This window comes from Galeopterus variegatus, unplaced genomic scaffold (genome assembly GCF_000696425.1).
Source record: "Galeopterus variegatus unplaced genomic scaffold, G_variegatus-3.0.2 Scaffold238, whole genome shotgun sequence".
Taxonomy (NCBI): domain Eukaryota; kingdom Metazoa; phylum Chordata; class Mammalia; order Dermoptera; family Cynocephalidae; genus Galeopterus; species Galeopterus variegatus.
Genome location: NW_007726349.1, coordinates 744,515 through 769,230, shown reverse-complemented (window position 1 = coordinate 769,230; position 24,716 = coordinate 744,515). Strand labels below are relative to the sequence as shown.

The following is a 24,716-nucleotide window of genomic DNA, read 5'->3' as shown; positions in this document are numbered from 1 at the left end:
ATCCTCCAGAACCATGAGCCAATCCATTTCTGTTCATTATAAATTACCCAGTCTCAGGTATTTTGTTACAGCAGCACAAAACAGACCAAGACACAGCATAATTTTTAACTACAGTCTTATTTTTACATTTATTTGTTTAATGTCTGTCTCTACCATCAAACCGAGTGCTGTGTACTAACCGAATACAATCTGGCTTGCTCAGAACAAACACTAGTTAGGTGAAAGTGTGACTTAATCCCACTAGTGTTTCCATGTTCCTGACAGATATTCATCTTCAGGATTTGAAACTAAGAAGATGGAATTCATGGGAATCCTCAGCAAGTCCCTGTAGCAAAAGTTATTCTGTACTCTGTATAACAATCAATGATTTATGTGGTTTTAAAATAATAATGTATGACCATATGATAAAAAGTGAATATATTTTCTTCTGTGATAGGGTTATAGTAAATGTTTTATAGTAAAGGTTTTCTATAACAAAAAACGTGTGGTTTGTTATGATTATGAACCGATCTATTATGACAATATTTGATATTTCAGTCATATGTAAGAATCATATCTACCTGATATAGCCATTTGATTATAGAAAATATTAACAAAAATAAATTCCAAATAAAAATCACTATAAAAGTGGAAAGATTATTCTATGAAGATTTCATATTTAAAAATTATTAAGTTGAAATTTTTTTTTTTTTTTTTGTCTTTTGTCTTTTTCCGTGTCCGGCAACGGATCGCAACCCTCAGTGTTGCTCCAGCGCCTCGCTCAGCCAGTGAGCGGGAACTGGTCTGTATGTGGGATCCGAACCCTCGGGTGGGAGTGCCGCCGCGCTTCCCAAGCGGCGCACTATCCAGTGCGCCACCGGGCCGGCCCTTAAGTTGAAATTTTAAAGTACAAAACATTTATTATTAAATATAATATCCTGATCTTTGTTTTGTGATAAATGGTCCAAACATAGAAAAATGCCTAACATTTTGCAATGATGTTGGTTGAATTCTTTAGAGAATCTAAAAGTATCTTCAAGTTGGGCATTATTGCCTTATTGCCCCTGTTGCTTCCTTTTTAAGTGATGAATATCTATGTCTATCTTTCTATCTATTTTGCTTTATAAACTACTGTAGCCTACAATGAATCTTCAAACACTGGAATACACAAGGGAACATTATTGGAGGGTATTTGAATATGTAATGTTTGTATTTTCTGGCAAGATTAACAGTACCCCACAGAATTGCATATTGAAATTGACTACTTAACGACTTATTTTGCTTCCAAAATTTGCTGTTTCTTGGAACACCACTCATAATATTTGCATATACCACGTATGTAAACTTTTAGTGCTTATTTTACTTTCAAGAATGACTTGTTATTAACAGCCAGACAGGGCGATGAACATAACTTTATAACGTGGCGACAACAACCAGCAAGACTAATTGACTTGCTCATAATCCTTCTCTCCTATGCTCTCCTGTTCCAGTTCGAGAAATGTCAATCTTTGACTCTACCTGTCAGTGTTTCCTGTTCTTGCTTTCCATTGATGTCAGTGGATTCCTTAGAACCAGTAACATCTCTATGCCAGGAAGACATTCCCAAATGGAAACACCATATCCTGTCTAGCATAGGGACTGACAACAGAGAGCTGTAGTACTTCCCTGAGACAAGCACTATACAGAACAGTAGTTTCCATGTAGTCCATGCCTTCTGTATACAAAGCACTCAATGCCTATTTGATGCTCAAAGTATGTGGCATTGCACCAATTTTGCAAATAGAGAAACTGAGCTCAGAAAAACTTGCCCAAGATCACATAGCCAGAAGTGGATTCAAACCCAATTCAATTTAGCTCCACTTCATTCCATTATGTCATCCTTTTAAGCATCAGTATTTATACTTTCTACTTTATCTATGTTTTCATTTCTGTCCTGAATGAGTGAATACCTACTTCTTTTGGCAATGATACTAGCACTACTACTATTTAATTTTAATCATTTATGGAATGCTTAAAATGCATGGTGCTAAGTATTTTATACATTCACACACATCAAATGTAATCCTTACAACAACCCCCTAATGCTGGAGCTACTTTTATCTCCATTACACCAAAGAGGAACCTGAAGCTTGAAGACATTCTCCCAAAGTCACTTGGTAAGTGACAAACCTGGTAAATGAATGCAGTTCTGTCCTGCTCCAAAGTGCATGTTCCTAAACACAATGCATACTGCTTCCCACAATAAGTAAACAAGGACAGCTGTACCCTGGAAGTGGCCGGAATGACGTTCCACTTAGAAAAGCACATTCCTGTAGACATGAACACCAGAATCAGGATGAGGTGGGGAGGAGGGGGTGGTTAGCCTGTGGGAAAGTTTGCAATAATTGTTCAAATGGCACCACAGTGTTGGAGCTGGAAGGTCTTTTAGAGCCCATGCAGGTCATTGAACAGATGGGGAAGCTAAGGCGTAGGGGACTGCTGAAGCTCACAACTTCACAGCATTTTGTGCCAGGCAGTTCTGAGCACGTTACACATATTTACTTGTGTGATACTCACTGCAGCTCTCATTTGGAAATGAGAAAATGGGCACAGGGGGAGATTAGCTAGCTTGTCCAAAGTCATGAACCTTGGAAGTGACAAAGGAAGGCAGGTGCTCTTGCCCTGCCCAGTATAGTCTCTGTGGTCTTCTCCCTGTGCGCTTGGAGTGAGGGGGGAGGGCTATTTCTTAAGACAGTCCTTGGCAATCCCAATATATGATGAATCTTTTTTCTCAGGGTGGGGGTGGAGTGGTGGTGAGCGGAGGACAGTAGGGAATAATTAGTGACCTTTGTTCTTGCTCTTATGGGCTTTGAAACTCATATCATAAGTATTTGCCCTAGATACTGAGGGTTGGGGGGTTGGTGTGTACAAAGATTTTATTTTGGACTTTTATTTCATGTTTTTCTTTGACAGAGCATGAGGGCAGGTGACAGACTCATTTCTACAATCCCAGGCTAAAACTAAAATCTAAAGCAAATGTTCTCCCTAGTTCCAGACACCTCAAGTGCTTTCAGACCCAGAGACACAAGCAGGTCATTGTGCTGTTATTTGCAGAAGTGTTTGACTCGGCTGTTAAAGGATCATTTCATTCAGTTCTGTTTAAAATCATGTAGCTGAGAACTAAAAAAGCATTTGGCTCTATAAGAGAAGACTTTCTGTAATTTAGACCCTTTTATTATTATAAGGCTATGTTGTATGTGTGTCTTGGGTGTGGGGGTGGTGTATATACATCACATTCCTTTTGGCAAGTAATGCATTTAATTAACCTACGTGGAGTTTTAGCACAACATAGCTGATTACCATAGTAGACACAATACCTTTTAAATATAGCAAATCTACTGAGAAATATCCTTAGTTAATGAGTTGTGTCATTTTGGAAAAGTTTGTCTTATAACTAAAGTGTGAAAATAGCATTGCTTTTTTCTAATTTTTATGGTGCATACTCAGAGCCAAATAAGTCCTCCTGGGTATGAATAGAGCCCTAAATCTTCTACAAGCTCTGGGACCCAGTTTAGTGTGGGGATTTCTCATTTGCCTTCCTGGTCAGTCCCTGTCACCCACAAACCCACACTCCAAAGAGACCATTGACATGATTTCTATCACCGTAGATGGAATTTGCCTGTTGTAAAAACTTAATATACATGAGATCATACTGTATGTACTCTTTATTGTGTAGCTTCTTTTACTTAATATACTTTTGAGAATTGTCCTTGTTTTGGCAGCAGTTGTTTGTATCTTTTTATTGCCATGTAGTATTCCATTGTATGTAGGTCTCCATAATATTCATTCATCGTTGATGGGCTATTTCTAATTTTGGATTGGTACGGATAAAACTGCTATGAACAATCCGTGCTATGGACTGAATGTCTGTGCCCCACCCTCCACAAATTCATGTGTTGAATCCCTAATCCCCAGAGTGATGGTATTTGGAGGTGGGGCCTTTGGGATGAGATTAGGACTAGATAAGGTCATTAGGGTGAAGCCTCATGATAGGATTAATGCTTTTCTAAAAAGAAAAATAGATGAACAGACAGGAGATACTCTGATTCTCTCTCTCTCTCTCTCTCTCTTTCTCTCCTCCCCTCCCCCCCACATATACTTGGGAAAGGCCATGTGAGGACATAACCATGAAGAAGGCTTGCAAGATCTCTCTCTAAAGCACTGTTAGGAGAGTCATCAGGATGGGATTGCTGATGATCCTGAGCAAGAGGCATGAAAAACTGGAACAGTCTCCCAACCATTCCAACTACAATTTTCATGGAAGTTAAAGATGAAAACCATAATGGGAGCTGAATGATGCCTGGAGACAGGTATCACTTACCACTTTGTTGACTCCACTGTATAAAACTCCACCTGCTTTGACTGGGGGAGATACCAGGCTCAGGTGGTTCCTGAGTCACGTCAGCTGAATCCAGTCTTCCACCTCTATTTGAATCACTTAAAGTAGTCTCTTTTGAATAGTTCAAAGTTGAGAATTTAACAAGTGTAACAATGTGTAAGCAAAGGAAAGTGGGCACATGGGTAAAAAATAAGACTTGGAACATTTGGTAAATTGAGTTATTATTTGGTATAGAGAAATCCTGAGACTCATGAGAGAGGATGTCAGGGATTGAGTAGGGCCAGATCACTTAAGGTATGTGCATCATGTTAGACCTTTAATTGTAGGCTCTTAATTGACAAAATATTATTGAATGAATGAATATTCCTAAGTCTAGGGTTACAAGGTGTCATCTGGTAAAATTTACCATTATGCTCATTTGAAAGGAAACTGACAGAGAACTTTGCTTGTTTAATTGTTTGTCAGTTTCATATTTTTAAAAAAAATTTGATTCTTAATAGGTAAAGTAGACTTGAGAAAATTATATCAGGTCAAGAAATTAGAAACTGAGGGCCGGCCCCATGGCTCACTTCAAAGAGTGTGGCGCTGGGAGCACAGCGGTGCTGGTAGCACTGAGGCCGCGGGTTTGGATCCTATATAGGGATGGCCGGTGCGCTCACTGGCTGAGTGTGGTGCAGGTGACACCAAGCCAAGGGTTACAATCCCCTTACCAGTCACAAAAAAAAAAAAAAAAAGAAAAGAAATTAGAAACTGAACTGAATATCCAGTTTGAGTTTGATTCTAGGATATGGTAATTGATTTGGCTTTAGGAATTTTGGAAATTATTTAGGTTGAGTTGAGTTTAGTTCAAATATGTCCACTTCATGTGAAAAATCTCTCTCTCTCTGGCACACACACAGAGAAACATTTTTGGCTTATTTATACATCAGTAAAATAACAAAATATCTTTGGGCAATTTAGGGAAAATAACAAAATATCTTTGGGCAATTTATAAAATTTGTACTTTTCATTCTAAATTTTGGCTCAGTCCCTATGAGAGTCTTATCAAAATGGATTCTGAGAAATTGATTATCATGTGAGTTGCACGATAATTATTCCTTCCAATAAAGATAATTGTTGCAGCATACTAGACACAGTTCGTGTCAAGCACAATACAACTATCTTTATGCAGAGTCTCATTTACTTCTCTAAACAACCTTATGAGGTAGGTATCAATATTATCCCTATTTTTCAGATATGTAAACTGAGTCTTAGCGAGGCAAGTGGCAGATCAGATGTGGGGAGGTTACATAACTTTTCTCCTCATCATTTAGCTATGCAGTGGCAGTAGGTACCATTCCATTTGATTTGCAGCTAAGTAGAGAGGCTCAGAAAAATGCACTGCCCTGAGTTTTAAGAGTGTGCTCAACATGAGACATGAAACTGACAAGATACACAAAGCTCTACGTGTTACATGGTGTTTTTCTCTGTCCCCACACTCACCTACCCAGCCCACAGTACATCCCAAATACTCTGATTCTCAAGCAGAGATGTGATTTGATTACATTGCTTCTGAAGTGCCTCCAGGATTCTGATTAAGTCTTTCATTTTATTTTTCAGCAACAGTACAGTTTTTTTTCTTTTTCTCTGTTTTTTCCCTATTGCATTTGGAAATTTGTCAGTAGGAAAACATCCCAATGGAGAGCCATGCCAGGGAGCTAGAAAAAAATGTACATATCCAATGAGCTAGACAACTCAAAATTCTTCCACCTGCCTCTCCTTTCCAAAGGCACAGATGTCAAGACTTTCTCCTTCCTGTTGGAGATTCCCATTCCCATCTCAACCCAAATTTATCTGTAGAACACTATCTGGAACAAAAATAATCACAGCAGTAACAACAATAGGGTTTCTTGAACCCTGAGTGTGTGTAAACTATAATGCTAAGAACTTTATTTATTGTGCCATTTTACTCTCTTCCTAACCTGTGGAGGTATGTAGCCTTATTTATTCCATTTTATCATATGAGGAAACTTAGGTTGTGAATGGGAGGTGTTGGTCACAGGGTCATCCAGGAATGTCGTAGCAGAGTCAGGATTAGAAACATGATCAATGAGGGGGCCGGCCCGGTGGCACACTGCTACAGTGCACCGCTTGGGAGCACGGCGGTGCTCCCGCCGAGGGTTCAGATCCCACATACAGACCGGTACCCGCTCACTGGCTAAGCGAGGTGCGGGTGCGGCACCGAGGGTTGTGATCCCGTTGCCGGTCCCGGCCCGGTACGGGCGCGACACTGAGGGTTGCGATCCATTGCCGGACACGAAAAAAGACAAAAAGGAAAAAAAAAAAAAAAAGAAACATGATCAATGAGACTCAAAAGCATGTGCCTTGGATCCAGATAAGATTACAAACCCAATTATCCCCCATCACAGTTTATGAAAACAATAAATAGGCACTTGTAGAAAATAGGTGAGAGTCTCATCTAAGGACATTTACACAACATTAAAATCAGTATTTTAAGAGTCGTCTTTTTCACCCAATCATGGTCATTCTGGCTTAACACACAGTGATAGGACAGTGAAGGTCTGAAATTTGCCAGTGCGGGGTCACCACCACTGTAAGCACATAATCACAAGACACTCTTTCTGAAATAAAAGGAAGAAGCGAATAGAAGGAGAAGCTTCTTGTTTTCCCTGAGTGGCTTCTTGGCCCATGCTCTCCAGCTAGGTCCTGCTACAGCTACCCTGGCATGCTTCTATCACAACATCTGGAGGTGCAAAGTGGCGCCGTGCTGAGAACAGGCATTTTTTCAGCCACCTGTGATGTCACTTGGGCAGGACTCCTTGGGAAGTGCTTTTGCAGTGGCAGAGCACACTGATGGCATATTTTGAAAAAAGGAGCCCATGGATGTGTGTCCCCAGATTGAGACTGGCCCCTGGTCTCACTCCTGCAGGAGCAGGGCATGCCAGTGAAAGTGTGAGAAGTAGATCTGCATCCTTCAGCAGCGGAATAGCATTTTTAACCTAAGAATACGGTTATATGATCTAATTCTCACCACAGCCTCATAGGTTCTACTATCTTCCCCATTTTATCACAGAAGGAAACTTAGTAGATTAGTCAATTTCTGTTGCTTATAACAGAATACCTGAAACTGGGTAATTTATAAAGAAATGATTCTTACAGTTTGGAAGCTGGGATGTCCAAGGTCTAGGACACACATATGGTGAGGGCCTCCTTCTTGGTGGTGACTCTTTACAGTGACACAGGGTGTCACATGGTGAGAATGGGCTGAGCAAGAGACAGTAAACCTTCACACTCACTCTCCTGTTAAAGCCATGAGAACCACGCCCATGATAACTGATTTACAAATGGATTAATCCATTCATGAGGGCACAGTCCTTACAATCCAGTCACCTCTTAAAGACCCTACCTTTCAAATATGTAATAGGGTTTTTCACCCTCTTAAACACTGTTACAATGGGAATCAAGTTTCTAATACATGAACTTTTGGGGGACACATTTAACTCATAGCACTTATGTTCATGAATGTTAGGTGTCTTTCCCATAGTCACCTGAGAAATGCTGTCCCCAGTGTCACCCAGGGATGTAGTGGGAGAGTCTGGATTTAATATCTGATTTGTCAGACTCCAAAATATCTTCCTTGAACCTGTATATATGCTTCTTGAATCCAGTTGAACTTGGCATAGATTGTTCTAGCACATCTTAATAAAATCAGTGCCAGGTAAATACATTATTATTTATATACAAATTTTCATTTCAAACAGAGTGAGCAATCATTTCAAGATGCTCTATTTAGTAAACCACTTTGTGGGATTTTTAGAAAACAGCATATTTGTGCATGAATGAAGGTAGTATAATCAGATTCTATAAAAAGCCTACCCCTGGGACATTCTGGGAACAAATACCATTCTTATGAAGACTTTTATGAGTTGGATCGGGTTCAGAATAGGGGCATGTGTTTAATGCCACACTGTAGAACTTCCAAAAGATTAAATAAATCAGTGATGTATACAATGCATGGGGATATTTACAACCAACCTGCCATCTGTCAGGGTTAACAGGCATGGTTTTGCATTATTAGAATATCCTTGAACTTTTAGGGACCAGAGTGATACAATGAAAAGCATCTGCAGCAGAAATGTGAGGAAATATATCTCAGTTATGGAGGATAGGGGAGGAAGGAGAAAGAGAAAGACAGAGGGAGCAATAACAAATCAATGGTTTATTGAATACTTCTGTATTAGTCCATCTCTGTTGCTTACAACAAAATACCTGAAACCAGGTAATTTATAGAGAAGTAAAATGTATTCCTTATAGTTGCAGAGGCTGGGAAGCCCAAAGTTCTGGGAACACTTCTGGTGAGAGCCTTGTTGGTGGGTGGTGACTCTTTAGAACAGCACAGAGTGTCACATGGTGAATAGCTTGAGCAAGAGGGAAGTAACCTTCTCCCTGGCTCTCCTTGTAAAGCCACCTATGACCACCATTAAGCCATCAACTTATCACTCCATGAATGGATCAGTCCATTCACTAGGGCATAGTCCTCACAATCTAATCACCTCTTAAAGACCTTACCTTCAAATTGCCATAATAGGATATCCCACCCCAAGCATTGTTACAGTGGAGATTAATATATGAATCTTGGGGGGACACAATTCAACCCATAACAGCTTCTTTCTGTGAACACTAAGGTTCATACTAGGGTTTTCAGTACCTCATTGATTTTCAGAACAACTCCATGAAATAATTATTATCCCCATTTTCTGATAAGGAAACAGGTTCAGAGATAAAGTTACTTATTCACGGTTATATGGCTAATAAGTGCAGAGTTGGGATTCAAAGACCAGTCACTATGACTCCAGATCCTGTGTGTGTGTGTGTGTGTGTTTACAGATTTATTGGTGTACTGTATAACTGACATGAAATATACTGCATACCAATCATACAATTTCATGAGTCTAACATATGTTCACACAACTGAAACTATCACCAGTCAAGATTGTGAACATATTTAACAACCCTGAGGGATTCCTGGTGCCCCTCTGTAGTCCCTCTCTTGATTAACCCCCTCATCCCCTGGCATCTTCACCCTGGCCTGAATTCAACACCACTCTGCTCTCTGTTGCTATAATCACTTCCACATCCTGGCTCTTTCCACACCCAGTTGTATTTACTGTATTTTATTTTTCTCAGTGCATGTATGGAAGACAAGTAAACAACACCAAGAGGTCCAGCTGCCCTCTGAGCATCCTTGAGGTGCACTTCTTCCCTTGAGTGACACCTGGACACCCTCATTCCACACTTCTCTGCATGGCTCTTTCTCCTCTTGATGGTTTCTAAACCTCTGAGAGCAAACAGAGCGGGTTTACAGTGCAGACAGAAGAGTGATGTGAAGTCTTGGAGGGCTGCCCCTCCTGAGAAAGGGGCACAGCCTTTGGAGGATATGATTCTGTAACTCATATGATATACAGCACACAGCTTGACATGAATAATTTACCTCTATACTCACACAAGGATTAAAGAGAAGGAGAAGAACATACATATGGCATGTCACTCTTTCCCCTACAGTATCATCTTCCTTTATTTCAGAGCGTGATTTCTCCAGAAGGGAAACCGTATTGGATGTAGTGAATTTAAACAGTTTGGCATTGGATTAGGCCCTGATTTAAGGTTTTATTTTTAATATTAAAAAGATGAGTGTTACTTTTATATCCCAGCGAAGCAATGAGTAAACAAATAAAAAATTCATTAGAGACAGGCTGCTATCGCTGAGATGAAAGTTTGATGTTAGAACTCGGCTTTCAAAAGCCTAAAACCCAGTCAGTGGGTCATTAGCTCAGCAGGCGGCCAAACTAAAAAAGAGCAATTTCAGGATGGGCGATGTCTGTGGTCTTCATTTCTCCAAGGTTTCAAAAATTAGCTTAGCACTTTCCCAGATGGGGAGAATACTTACTCTTAATGGCTATGGTCATGGTTATGTTGAGAAAATTAAATTTCAACTATGCTTTGGAGTCTTAGCATGTTTCTTTCCCAATTCTAGCAGCTTAACATGTGCCACTGAGCACAGACGTGGAAGAGAAAAGGTTGAGGAGGATATGAAATATTATAGTATTGCTCACTTCACAGCTGGGAAGACGTTTTCATTTTGAGAATGCCACCTAGCCTCGGGCCGGAATTCAAGATCATGGACTACAGTACGCACGCACCTGTAGTTTTCACCCACTCAGGGACATTTTCCTTTTTTGGCGATGCTACAAGGGTCCTTCAAAAAGTTCATGGAAAATAGAATTGAAAGATAATAAGCATCTTTCTGTGAAGTTTTTGAAGAACTCCCTCCCCTATTTCATGGGGGAGCATCTCGTATCTTCTGTGATACAGGTGGTCATCTCTATAATGACATTGATCCAAACCCGGCTAATCAGAGCACCTTTCTCGTATCAGGCACAGTGATTGGTTCAAGGAGGATCAGTCGGAATCCTTCCCTAGCATAGGATGGGTCTTTACTACATGGTCCTGGTGTGAAAGAAGCTATTTATTTAGCTGGGTTTTCTAAGTTGAAGCAATGTAGGTTCAAGGCTGCCAAATGGAAACTACCCCAGAAAATGGAAGGAGCCAATTTGAAGTAGGGGAAAAAAAAATATGAGGCTGAAACATAAACGTGAAACAGCTGAGAGAGGAGGAAACAGAGACCTCTGATAAAACTGCATACTTGCGGAATCAGGCATGCCTAAACTTAGGGCCTAATAAATTCCTTCTTCCCACCTTTGTTGTCATTACTGAGCCAATTTGAGTTAGGTTTCTGTCTCTGCAGCTAATATAACATATGGAAATGCTATGGAATATGTTATATTAGTATCATATTATTGTATTAGTAACATATCCCATAACATTATATTATGTTATATTATACTCCACATGGAATATGTTATATTAGTCGCACTAATATAAATGAATGAATGAATGAAACTGCACTAATATAACATGCTGAAAGTCTTTCCTATGATGAATCTGAGTATGGAATAAATACTGACTGCAGTAGGTAAATCATGTTCTACCTTCTAATTCTTACTACTTTAGCTCCCCCAACATGTGAGTTCTCTTGGAGATTAGAAAGTACCTTTAAGTATCGGACTCAGCTCATAGGGCAGTAGAAAGAGTACAAGCTTTGGATTCATCCGTGTTGCAAATGACAAAATTTCATTCTTTTTTAAGGCTGGACAATACTCCATTGTGTATATATACCACCTTTTTTTTTCTTTTTAATCCATTTATTTGTTGATGGGCACTTAGGTTGTTTCCATATCTTGGCTATTGTAAATAATGCTGGGATGAACATGGGAGTGCAGATATTTCTTTGACATACTAACTTCAACTCCTTTGGCTATATACCCAAAAGTGGGATTGCTGGATCATATGGTAATTCTACTTTTAGTTTTCTGAGGAACCTCTATGCTGTTTTTCACAATGGCTGTACTAATTTACATTCCTACCAACAGCACCCAAGGGTTCCCCTTTCTCCACTTCCTCACAAACACTCATCTTTTGTCTTTTTTATAATAGCCATTCTGAGAGGTGTGAGGTGATATCTCATTGTGGTTTAATTTGCATTTTCCTGATGATTAGTGAGGTTGTGCTTTTTTTCTTTTTTTAAAAAAAAATATATCCATTGACGTTTTACATGTCTGTTTCTGAAAAATGTCTATTCAGCTCTTTTAAGCATTTTTAAAAATAGGGTTATTTGTTGATGTTGTTGTTATTGAGTAGTTTACATTCCTTGCATATTTTGGATATGAGCCCCTTATCTCAAATGTGTGATTTATAAATATTTTTACCCAATCTGTGGGTTGTGTCTTCACTCTGAGGCTAAGTGAAGTAAGCCAGGCACAGAAAGACAAATATCACATGATCTCACTTATATGTAGATTCTAAAAATTCAAACTCATAGAAGTAGAGAGTGGAATGGTGGTTATCAGAGACTGGGATGGAGATGGGGGGTGGGGGTGAAAGAGGAGATGTTGGTTAAAGGGTACAAAGTTTCAATTAGACAGGGGGAATAATTTCTCATAAGGTATTGCACAGCAAGGTGTATTGTATATTTCAAAATTGTTAAAAGAGTGGGTCTTAAGTGTTCTCGAGACAAAAAATGGTATGTGAGGTGATGAATATGCTAATTAGACTGATTTGCTCATTCCACATGTATACATGTGTACTTGTCCATTTCTGTTGCTTATAACAAGGAATACCTGAAACTGGGTAATTAATAAAGAAATGGAATTTATTTCTTACACTTTTGGAGACTGGGAAGTCTATGGCGCAGAGGGTGCATCTGGTGGGGGCCTCCTTCTACAGTGTGGCAGGGTATCATGTGGTGAGAATGGGCTGAGAAAGGGCAAGCTAAGCTCCTCAAATACTCTCCTTCTAAAGCCATCAGAATCACACCTATGATCACCCATTAAACCATCCATTCACGAGGGTGTGGTCCTCAAAATCTAATCACCTCTTGAAGTCCACACCTTTTAATTACCATAATAGGATTTCCCAGCCTCTTAACACTGTTACAATGGAGATTAAGTTTCCAACACATGAACTTTCGGGGGACACGTTTAACCCAAAGCAACATGTACTGAAACATCACATGTACCCCATAAAATTATATGATTATTGTCAATTAATAATAAAAATGAAATTAAAAAAAAAGAGTATAGACTCAAATCCTGTAGAGCTGGATTCACCTGATTTTTTTTAGCTAACTACTTGGGAAGATTGTTTTATCTTCTTGAGCCTCAACTTTCTCATATGTAAAATGAGGATGGAACAGAAATAGTTTACAGAGTGTGGCTGTGACTCACCCAGATCAATTAGATCAGAACCTCCGTGAATGAAGATCAGGCATGGATATGTGGTAAAAGTCTGCCACTTGATTCTAATGTGTGGCCAATTTTGAGTATCTCTTTCAGTAGGTGAGATCTAAGGCACTGTATCTCAGATTTTTGGCTGCATACAAATCACTTGGAATCAACACTAGCTACTCAAATTCCAAAGGTCTGTGAAGGGACTCAGAGATCCGCCTTGTTAACAGGCTCTCCAGGTGATTCTGATGTGGACAATCCATGGACCACATTTTGAAGTGGGGAGTGGGGAAGAACTGCCTTAAGCTCTCTCATCTTTGATGTACTAAGAATCTGCTGGGTAAGGTATTGAGTGGGAGGTATTGATCAGAAAGGGAATCTTTAGGTAAGAAGTGGAAAGTCTAAAGGTTAGCTTTCAGAAACAGTAGAATTAAGTTGGATGAAAATGTATAGGTCATCAGGACAGTGTCCAGACAAATAGAAGGAAGAAGGGGATGGTAAAATGTGTGTTGGTTGGGACCACAGGGGTCAGGGAACCAAGAACACCACCTGATTGTGTAGATTCGTGGTTCCAGCATAATCTCAACTGCTCACGACACAATCATACTTTTTCCAACAGTGGTGACCCCTTTGATGAAAGTTATAAGAGAAAAGCCTTATAAAAATGAAACAAAACTCTTTAGAGATGGGATAGAAATTCTCTGAGGAAGTTCTAGGAAGGAGTTTGGAAGAACTTTGTGGAACAAATGAAAGATGAGATAATGAAGAGCAAAATTTGGATTATGAATGAAAGGGTTAACCTGCGCATTTATTGACTTTAGAAGAGGTCATTAGAAACAAACTGAATACTCCATGTCTAACGTGTTGTACCCATCAACATTGCTACCCAGAAGGAACTTAGAACTGGGACATGGTTGGGTTTACTCTACTGGACTGTGTAGGTTTGTAGGTTGGCTGGGATTGTGATAATCAAAGTCGTCTGCTTAGCTTTCTCCTCCTTCCTGAGTTTATCACCCTGAGCTAAGTTTGGTTGTGGAACTGGGAATCAAGACATTTTATGACTCTCCTACATAGCACTTTGCAACGGAAGGGTTTCTGCAGTTGCTTCACTTAATTTTATTTCAGTATATCCAGCATGGTTTTATAATAAAACTGCATAATGCATTAAAAAAAAGGGAAAATAGAAGTCCTGGGGGTCCTCAAAATGCTGATGATCCTGCATTAATTGAGATGAGTTCAGCTATTGGGGACGGTGGTAGGCAGCTTCTGAAATACACCCAATGTCCCTGCAGCCCCTGCTTTCTGGTATTTATACACTTGTGTAATCCCTTTCCCCTGAGTGTGGATTGGATCTACTAACTTTCTTCTCAGAATAGAATAGGACAGGAGCAATAGGAGATAGGTTCTGAGAGTAGGCTATAAAATATGTGGCATCGTTTGCTAGCTCTTTTCACTTGTTCTTGGTAATGAAGCAAACTGTCCTGTGGATCAGTTGTTATGGCTAGGAACTGAGGAAAGCCTCTGAGCAACAGCCAGCCAGAAACTCAGGCCCTCGGCCAAATAGTTCACAAGGAACTGAGTCCTGCTAATAACCTTGTGAGTGGGCTGGGAAATGGATCATTCCCCAGCCAACCCTTGAGATGACTGCAGACCTGACCAACACGGACATTGCAGCCTCATGAGATACCTGGAGACACCTGGATTCCTGACCCACAAGGACTGTGAAATAATAGTTCGTTATCTCATGCTGCTATAATTGGGGGTAATTTGTTATGCAATGATAGATAACTAATACAAGGGATTATGTTTATGATGTGTCTAAGGGTCAGGTAGTCCATTAGGAAAGTCCTGGGAACACTACCATAGTGACAGTTCAACAAGGCATGGGGTGGGGGGCACTTCCATGGCTTTGCTGTTGAAAAAGACGAACCTTCTCATCTGGCTCCACCAACTTCCTGGAGCTGTGCCTCTGATTCTCACTTCTCTGAGTCTTGGTTTTCTTATCCAGAAAAGGCAGATGGTGATGTCTATCTTGAAAAGTCAGAATTTGAGATACAGTGATTCTTTTCACAAAGATGTTGATGCTTTTTGCGTTGTTGACATTAACAAGCAGATTTACAATGTGCTGTGGGCAGGATACTAAGGTAGTCTCCAAGATTCCTGCTCCCTAGTGTATGTGCTCTGCATAATCTCCTCCCCCCAGGTGTGGGAGGAGCCTGTGACTGTAGTGAGATACCATTTCCTCCATAGGAGTAATAGATTACCATCAATTGACTTCAAGTTGACCCAAAGGGAAATTATCCTGGGTGGGCCTGACCTAATCAGAGAAACCTTTAAAAGAGGGTGAAAAAATTCAAGAGGAACACATCTGCTCACCAGGAAGAAGGCAAACATACATGTTGTAAAACACTGATGTAAACTTCCTACAGGGGCCACATGGAAAGGAACTACAGGTGGCTTTTAAGAGCTGAGAGCAGCCACCAGTTGACAGCTAGCAAAAAAAAAAAGGGGGGGGGGGACCTCCACAAAGATCTAAATTCTGCTACCAACCTTGATAAGCCTGGAAGACAATCTCAAATGTCAGATGAGAATCATAGCTCTAGCCAGCACTTTAATATCAGCTGGGGAGATCTTGTGCATAGGAACCAACTAACCCGCATCTGGACTTCTGACCCCTGGAAATTGTGTGATCATACACGTGTTTTAAATTGCTAAATATGTTTGATTTGTTTTACAGCAATAGACATTAGTACTCAAGGGTGATGTGGCCACATAAGGGTATATCAGGCACATTTGCCATGTTTCGCTCTAACCATACTTCCTGTCTTATGTTGGTATCCCTAATGCTCAGCACCTTGGGGCAGAGTGGAGCATTGTGGATGACTAAAAGAACTAGGGACAGTGCTCCTACCCTTTGGGTGTTGGGGGTAGGCTGGTAAGGGAGTAGTCCTGCTAAAACTGCTCCTCTCAAATCACCCTCTTTGATTGAGCCACATTCATAGTCTGCCTCCTTTGGGACTTAGAATTTGCTGGCTTGACCAATATGATCCCCCAAAGACAAACTTTTAGTATGTACTGAGTTATTTTTCAAGAATCTCAGCATCAGTAGCAACAACTAGAAGTAAGATAAATGAATGGCTGTCTTCCTTAGAGGATGGCTGTTGTTGAAAGTGAGCCTGTGTTTGCCTTTCTGAGTAGTATGGGAGGCAGAAGACAAGTCTTTACCAGACTCATCTGTATAATCACAGTGACAAAGCCAGTGAGATGTCAACATCACTTAAGGGATAAGCCTGAATTGTTGGGGTCTCACTCCTGAGGCTTAGATTTAGAGAAATGATGGCTAATGGTCTGAAGCTGTGCTGTCCAGTGAGGGAGCTCCAAGCTACGTGTGGCTTTTGAGCCCTTGAACTGTGGCTGGTCCAAATTGAGATGTGTTGCGAGTATAAAATTCACACCATGTACTGAATACTTAATATGAAAAAGATAATATAAAATGTCTTTCACATATTTTTATATTAATAGCATGTTGAAAGGATAATAGTTTTGGTGTACTTAGTTAAGTAAAATGTATTATTAAGGTTAATTTTACCTATTTCTTTTTACTTTTTTGGACATGTGTTCTTGACCATTTAAAATTACATATGTGACTTGCATTATATTTCTGTTGGACAGTGCCAGGTTAAAGCATGAGGGAATCTATACCAGAGAAAGCAAGGCTAAGAAAAATAGAACAAAAACGAAAGCAAAACAAGCAAACATGGGCTAAAAAGCTAAAATGTAACACGTCCATATGAAGATCTCCAGAGAAGTAAATCATGAAACTTTCAAACCTGTAATATCAGATAACCAGAGTGGGAAGAGAATTTTCCAGCTTTTCGTTTTTTCTTCCTTCGTTTTCTGCCTGCCTCCCTCTCTCCCTTCCTTCCTTCCTTCTGCTGTGGGTTAAATGTGTCCACCAAAAGCTCATGTGTTGGAAACTTGACTCCCACAGTAAAAGTGTCAAGAGGGTAGGAATTCTAACTATGGCATGTGAAAGGTGGGGCCTTTTAGAGGTAACTGAATTGTGAAGACTGTGCCCTTGTGAATGGGTTGACCCATTCATGGCTTGGTTCTGATGGCTTTATAAGGAGAGTGAGTGAGAAAGTTAGTTCTCTCTTGTCCAGCCCATTCTCTCCATGTGATAACCTGAGTTGCTGTGGAGAGTCACCCCACTGGGAAGATGGCCCTCACCAGATGTGTTCCCTGGACCTTGGACTTCCCAGGCTCCCAAACTATAAGAAACAAATTTCATTTCCACTGTGGATTGATTGAATCGTGTCTCCCAACATTCATATATTAGAAGCTTAATTCCCACAGTAACAGTTGAGGGTGGGAAATCCTATTATGGTAGTTGAAAGGTGGGACCTTGAAGAAGTGATTAGATTGTAGTACTATGCCATAGTGAATGGATTAATAATGGTGGCCAGTGGTGTGGTTCTGAGGGCTTTAAAAGGAGAGCATGTGAGAGTCTCTCTTTCTCTCCTCCACCATTTTCTGCCATGTGAGACCCCTGCATTGCTGTAGAGTCACCCCCAAAGAAGACGAGATGTGTTCCCTGGACTTTGGACTTCCCAGCCTCTGAAACTCTAAGCAATAAATTTCACTTTCTCACAAATTACTCAGTTCCAGGTGTTGAGTTGAGAGATATTTGCTTTGGGGGCAGGTTTTTTGGACAGAGATGTTTTATTCTCATTGGCTGAGACAAGAAAGAGCACCCAAAAAGTCATTTTGTAGATGTATGGCCACTCAAAACCATCATGCCTAGAAAGTCTAAAGGAAAGGAAGGAAGGAAGGAAGGAAGGTATATTATTACCTGGAACTGGGTAATTTATAAAGAACTTGTATTAGTCTGTTTCTGTTTCTTATTACAAAATACCTGGAACTGAGTTATAAAATCCAATGTTTCACTTTTTAACATGGGGTTTGATTTTTTTCCCCAGTTGGCGGGTGAATGGCTTTTCCAGAACCAAAACCCTCAGTGTTGCACAACCTTGCTGAATTCTCACCAAAACCTGATGAGACATTTTGCGAATTTAAAAACTGAGCCCCAGAGAGGCTAATTAAATTGCCTAAGATAACACAGCTAGGAAGAAGATAGAAGACAGCAGAGGCAGAATCCCAACTCTGGTTTATCTATAACATTTTTGTTATTTAAAAAAAAAAAAAAGAAAAAGTAAAAAGACCTCTCACCACTAAATTCTGCCTCTGTTTTTCCATTCTAAGTCTTTGATGGCTTAGTGGAAATAGCAAGTACCTATTGTCTTTCTACCAGCCTAAATGAGTTATTTTGCTTCGCTTTTAAGTGATAGAAAAAAGTCTTTAAAAAAAGGATGATTTTATGTTGTTCTTCCACCAATCAGGGCACAAAAATTTTGAATTTTAGTATTTGAATGTTTTAACAAACATGGAAAATTTTGTGGGGGTTTCCTCCCCATTCTTACTTCATTTTCTCATAAAGCATGTGTGTCTCCTGCTCGTGCACACACACGCGCGTGCACACACACACACAGTCTTTAGGGTGAGAAAAGAACAGGTCTTTGAAAAAGGGCAATAGAAGGGAGAACAATACATCATCTAGTCTCACAGTTTAGGGAAATAAAAAAGGGAAAAGCAGCAGTCAGCCAGTTATGCTGACAGCCCCTTCCAGCTGAGCAGCAGTTCCTCCAGTGCTGACTAGGAGTGTTTGGGGGAGATAAAAGTCGAGCTGTGTGCTGAGCCTCTGACCTGGTTTTCAGTTCTAGACAACTTCCTGGTGTGGTTGCAGAAAGTTTGACTTTCCAGATGTGAGCATGAGGGTTTCCTTCTCTGGCCCGCAGTTGCTCTCTGCTTTAAGGCAGATTTGGGGAGTGGGGGGGCAGAGGGGTTTAACTTTCCTTTTAAGGTTTGCTGTAGTCTGCATGCTGATGAGCTGCCAATTTGCATTCTCTCAACCATCACCTGCCCACAGCACCACCATTACCCTACTTCTTGGGTTTCTGCTTTTCTATTTTCTACCTGCAGCTATTATTTTTTCTTCTCTTTCCTTTTTTTTTTTTTTTTTTTTTTTTTTTTTTTTTTTTTTTTTTTTTTTTTTTTTTTTTTTTTTTTTTTTTTTTTTTTTTTTTTTTTTTTTTTTTAGAGCCTGGGGAATTCTCTGCTCTCGCTGACTTTTTGCTTCATTCAGGCAACACACTATCTGTCTATTTCAGTCAGAGAGCTTGGATGTCAACGTCGTAGGCACATGCTTGGCTTCATGAGGAATAATCACATGAGGAGTGGTCTGCATTCTCAAAGGTAGACTCTGGGGCTCTCCTGATATCCCACTATTCAAACCAGAGCTCACTAGGAAGTTATTAAAGTTGGACCTCCGAGTGTAGAGTGCAGTCAAGGAAAGAACACTGGGTTTGGCTCCTACCTCCAATGCTTGTAAGCTTTGTGACATGCGGCAAATTCCCTACTTGGGCCACTGCAAGGATTAAGTACCAGGGTATATGGTAAGCATCATCTAACAGCAGCAAAAATGTTAGAGTCAGACAGCTGATGACCATGACTCAGCTCCACCTCTTAATAGCCAGATACCCTGGGCATATCACCCACCTTGCTTAAGCCTCTGATTCCTTATGGGTAGATCAGAGCAGTAATGATACCTGCCTTGCCAGGTTTTGAGGATTAAGTGAGATAAGTCCGATCAGCTGTTTGCTTACTTTCAAAAGTACCAAGAGGCCAACTGTTCCTGTTAAACCCTAATCTACATCTCCTAGTACTGCAAACAGCAGTGATGAGAAACCATGGTTTATCCATGTATTGGAGAACCCTGCTTTGGGCTGTGAGATGATCTGGCCCTTGGTCCAATATCAAGCATCAGGCTGAATTCTGGTCAAGTGCACAATGAGAATATTATACCCTCCAGAAAATATGGCACCTTGTGAATTTACATACAAATTTCCCAAATATATAATATATATTTGTACATGTATATGTGCATGTGTGTTATCCACTATAGATAAAAACCAAAAGAACCAAGAAAAAGTCTTTGTAAGTTTTCCAGCAAAAATGACTGTCTTATTTCTTCCCTTGTGAGAATATTATTTTCAGTCCTAATTCTTGATTTCATCAGTGAAAAAATAATCACAGGCTGTCATGACAAAAGTTGAAAATAAGCATAGCAGTCTAGGTACACATAGGTACACGCTTGTGAGTATATGTGCACACACAGCCCACACATACATATGCATATGCATGCACACACACATTCATCACCTCTCCTGACATTATAAGGGTTGGAGCTGCAGGGAGAATCAAGCATGAACACAATCATGAAGTTCACTGAAAGATTGTACCTCTCGTTTGATGGTGGTCCTTAACTTCGGGAGTGCTGAAAGTAGAGGAGTCCAGGAATATACTTTTTCAACAAGCTCACCGTATATGTCTAAGAAAGAAAGTCTGTAGATCATACATTGGAGGGACACTGTCACAGCAGTAAAGGGCTTTGCTTTAAAAATGTCTACCTCCCAGGAAGTGGAAACAACCTTCAGATTACATCACAAATAATAGAGTGTTGAGTGGGAAATTGGGATTGAGACAGTGGCCCAAGCTACTGGAGACGTATCTGTAATGGTTTATTATTATTATTTTTTTACATGGAGAAGGCTTTACTGTTTAATTAAAACATTGTTTTAAGAAATACATTATAGGTGGAATGAGGCTATATCTACCTTTCAGGCATTGTCCACAGAAAAATAACAGCTTCTGTTTCTTTTTTTTTTTTTTTTTTTTTTTTTTTTTTTTTCCTTTTTTCCGTGTCCGGCAACGGATCGCAACCCTCAGTGTTGCCCCCGTACCGGACCGGGGACCGGCAACGGGATTGCAAGCCTCGGTGCTGCTCCCGCGCCTCGCTCAGCCAGTGAGCGGGAACCGGTCTAATACGTGGGATCCGAACCCTCGGACGGGAGCGCCGCCGCGCTTCCCAAGCGGCGCACCATCCAGTGCGCCACCGGGCCGGCCCAACAGCTTCTGTTTCTACACAAAGCATATACATCACATGCCGGCTTCCCTTGGGGTTATTTTCTCATCTCTGCCCATGCTCCAGGTGGAGGACTGGAGAGGGATGTGAAACATTTCCATCCATTGTCTAGACTTTTAAGAAATTTCTTCAATTGTTACATTGTTTTAATTTTCTTTACATTTCACATGAAATTTATATGCTTATCTCCATTTTAGAGAAGAGCCTGCTTTTGGACATTCTAATGTAAATTACTGTTTTTGCCATCAAAACATAATCCTCATATTTAGTGGGGAAGACTCTCAGTTATAAACTGGTATTTTACAAGACAATTATCTCCCTCTTGCCACCTGCCAGGATAAATCTAGTGCCTTCTTTGTTTTAATTAATATATCCTTACATGTGAGTATGTTGTAAGGAAAATTCTAAAAGCCCTGGTTTAACCTAACTACCTCTACCACCATCAGCATCATCACCCATAATAGAGCAGAATTTTTGGAAGAGGGAACAACCTTCAGGGTCAGACAGATCTTCATGTGGAGCCTGCTTCCAAGAGATGCTAGATTTTACTTTAGACAAATTATATGATGTATCGGATCCTTATTTTCTTCATTTATAAATAAAGGTAATGCTAGCTTTCAAAACCCATTGTCATAGGGCAATACAAGTTGATTATAACCTGCATGGTCTAGTATATGAAGAATTTACAAAGAAGGGACTATTTCATATACTTGAAATGGTATAATTCATGCTATTAAGACCACCTGTGGTGTGGAAAGATCTGGAATCCTAGCCTTGTCACTTGCTCAGTGTGACCTCAGATAAATTAACCTCTTGGTGACTCAGTTGCTTCATCTGTAAATAATAACAGCTTACAATCTATGAAGTACTGCTGCAAGAACTTCACATTGTTTTATATTTTTTGTGTAACGGTATTAAGAGGTAGGTGCTATTATCATACTGAACTACAGATGAGGAGACAAATGCACAGCGCTTTGGTTTGTAGGTGGCAAGGAACAGAATGAGGATGCAAACCCAGAATATCTGCTTCCAGACCCCACTTTTCTTCTAATCTTTACATGTGTACCCATTTTATAGGAATATTAAGACAGTTATGAAATAAGATAGGGTTAAGATACTGTTAAGTAACTGCATGGGTTAGGTAGTTCAACTCTGATGGGATTCTTAGATGATTAAATGAAATAAGGAACACAAGAGCCAGAGCAGGATTCTGGGTTCACAGTAAGCACTCAATAAATGTAAATTCTAGCACCTATTCCTATTTTTTCATCTTCCTCATGTAAGTCCTCCCCAAAAGTTGTATTAATAACTTGAGCTTATGTTTCATTTGAAATGCACAGTTTTGTTATTTTGTTTGAAACCAGACTGACATTTCCATGCTGGGGAATAGCTAAGCTTAGTTTAGTTTCTTTCTTAAACGTCTGTGGTTAGTTCCACTGTCTTCTTTGGAAAGATGAATGAAGAAAGAAAACACTCTGAACTGAAGAAACCAGGCACCTGCAGGAGGCATCTGGTCTACCAGTGGCCAAGGCAGCCTATAGCTCATTGGCCAGCATCTACCCACGCCCCCTGGTGGGCAGCAGTGCAATCACATGTGTAGATAAACGTAGAATCTACCCTCTGAGGAAACCCACAGAAGCAAAAGGACTCAGGACACAAACTCACATGTACCTTTTCAGACTAAGCTTTTATTTTTTGATATTACAAACCAGTTTTCTTTATTCACAAACCACTGTAAGTGATATAAACACTAATTTCTAAAGACAGATATACACATTGTCTGGGTTTGTAGATTGCGTGATGTGTGTTAAGAAGTCACTATATGCCACACATGATATTAATCTTTTTTTGTTCCATAATTCATAATAGCAATAGTTATTTAGATAAATGAAAACATTCCAAATAAATACTGTTTAAAAAAATCCAAAATGTTTGTTTACATCTCTGACATACATTTTAAAATGACTTATTGGCATCTTGGAGGAGTGCCTAGACAGAAAATTCTGCAACATCGGTTGGCACCCACCTGCTCTAAATGATTTTTATTGAAACTACATACGACCATGGGGGAAAGTACAGCTTGCTGATGAAAATCAAAACTGCAAATAAATTTTACTTTAACCAACACGGTAAGAATTCTATGTTTGTGATTCCAAACACAATGCAACTTCTGGATTTTGAAATCTGAGGCAATTGGGAGAAATCTATTTATTCTCCTAAGCCCCCTGTTCCTACTAACTTTCTCCCCTCTAGGCTAGGATGCCACCTCATTTTAATAAATTGTTTCCTTTAACAATATCAACCAGGCACCCATTTTCATAACATGTTTTCCAGGTGGGGGATGAAAATGTCTTAGTGATGCTAGAAAACACCCCTCTGCCCCTCCCCTCACCCACCCAAATAAGTCTGGTGAAAAGAACATTTTGTATGCTTTTGGCTGCTAAGCAGTTTCCCCCCTTTCTCTCTGTTCAAGACAACTGTGATCTGTCTTGGATATCGAAGCTACAGAAACTTTGTTTTCAAATTTTGTGAAACTTTATTGATGGTTTAATATCCAACTGATCTTACGGCATGCACATAGGATGACAAGAGAAAGCTGGATCACAAACACTTTTTTTTTTTATAAGTTTTGTTTGGTTTTGTTTTAAAGCAGAGTTGTTACAGCAGATTGGCAGGTTCACAGCGGTGAGTCGATACCTTACTAAAGTGCACGCCATAGGGCCTGCACTGTGTACATGAGGATTTAACTAGGGCAGCAAAACTACTTGGGACAGCTTGCTGCTGTTTGTATTTAAATACAAAAACAGGAAGACCCATGACGGATACCCCAACTTAGGTTAACTTGTAAACAGGACAACATGGAAAGAGTTCAAACAGAAGTAGTACAGACAAACTGCAATTTTTCGGCTGTGTCACTCTGGCCCTGCATTTGAGAAGGGGTCAGGGGACTTTGTTCTTCGGGGATAAAGTGGACCTACTTTTTTTTGCTTCCTTCTGACAAGTGTCCTGGGCCTTGGAGATGGAACTGAAGAAACTGGTCTGAGATAGTTCTTGGGTTTGGGGAGAAATGGAAGGGCAGGTTCTCACGGACTGAAAAATTGCAGATTGCTTACACAACGCAGTCAGTGTTTCAAAAAGTACCAAGCTGATGAAAATACCATAATTATCTCTACTCAATGATTGCAATACTTGTAAAATGCTTCTATAAATCCGAATATGATTATCATGTAATTCCATAAAAATTATACGTCTGTCTCTAACAGTTGTTCTACTAGGCTAAAACTAAAGCTCATAGACTGTTTCTAGAACTTAACAACTCCACTGCACAGATGTAAATTTTATACATTTTTTTTAACTGGTACAAAGAATTTAAGTTTTTATTACTTTCTCTTTTTTTGGAAAAAAAGAAAAAAATAGAAACAGTGCTTTTTATCACCTTTTTATTAATGTTATTTTTTCCCTCCCAGAATATAAA

General features: G+C 39.9%; 1 protein-coding gene across 7 annotated transcripts in view; it reads right to left on the bottom strand.

Annotated features, from left to right (window-relative positions):
• Nucleotides 1-22,909: 22,909 nt before the first annotated feature.
• Nucleotides 22,910-24,716, bottom strand: part of RBFOX1 (RNA binding protein, fox-1 homolog (C. elegans) 1) — a 593,087-nt gene continuing 591,280 nt past the window's right edge. For all 7 annotated transcript variants that reach the window (XM_008566380.1, XM_008566379.1, XM_008566388.1 and 4 more), the window contains one exon: nucleotides 22,910-24,716. This exon is cut by the window's right edge and continues 920 nt beyond it. The gene's annotated coding sequence lies outside the window, so the exon portion shown is untranslated.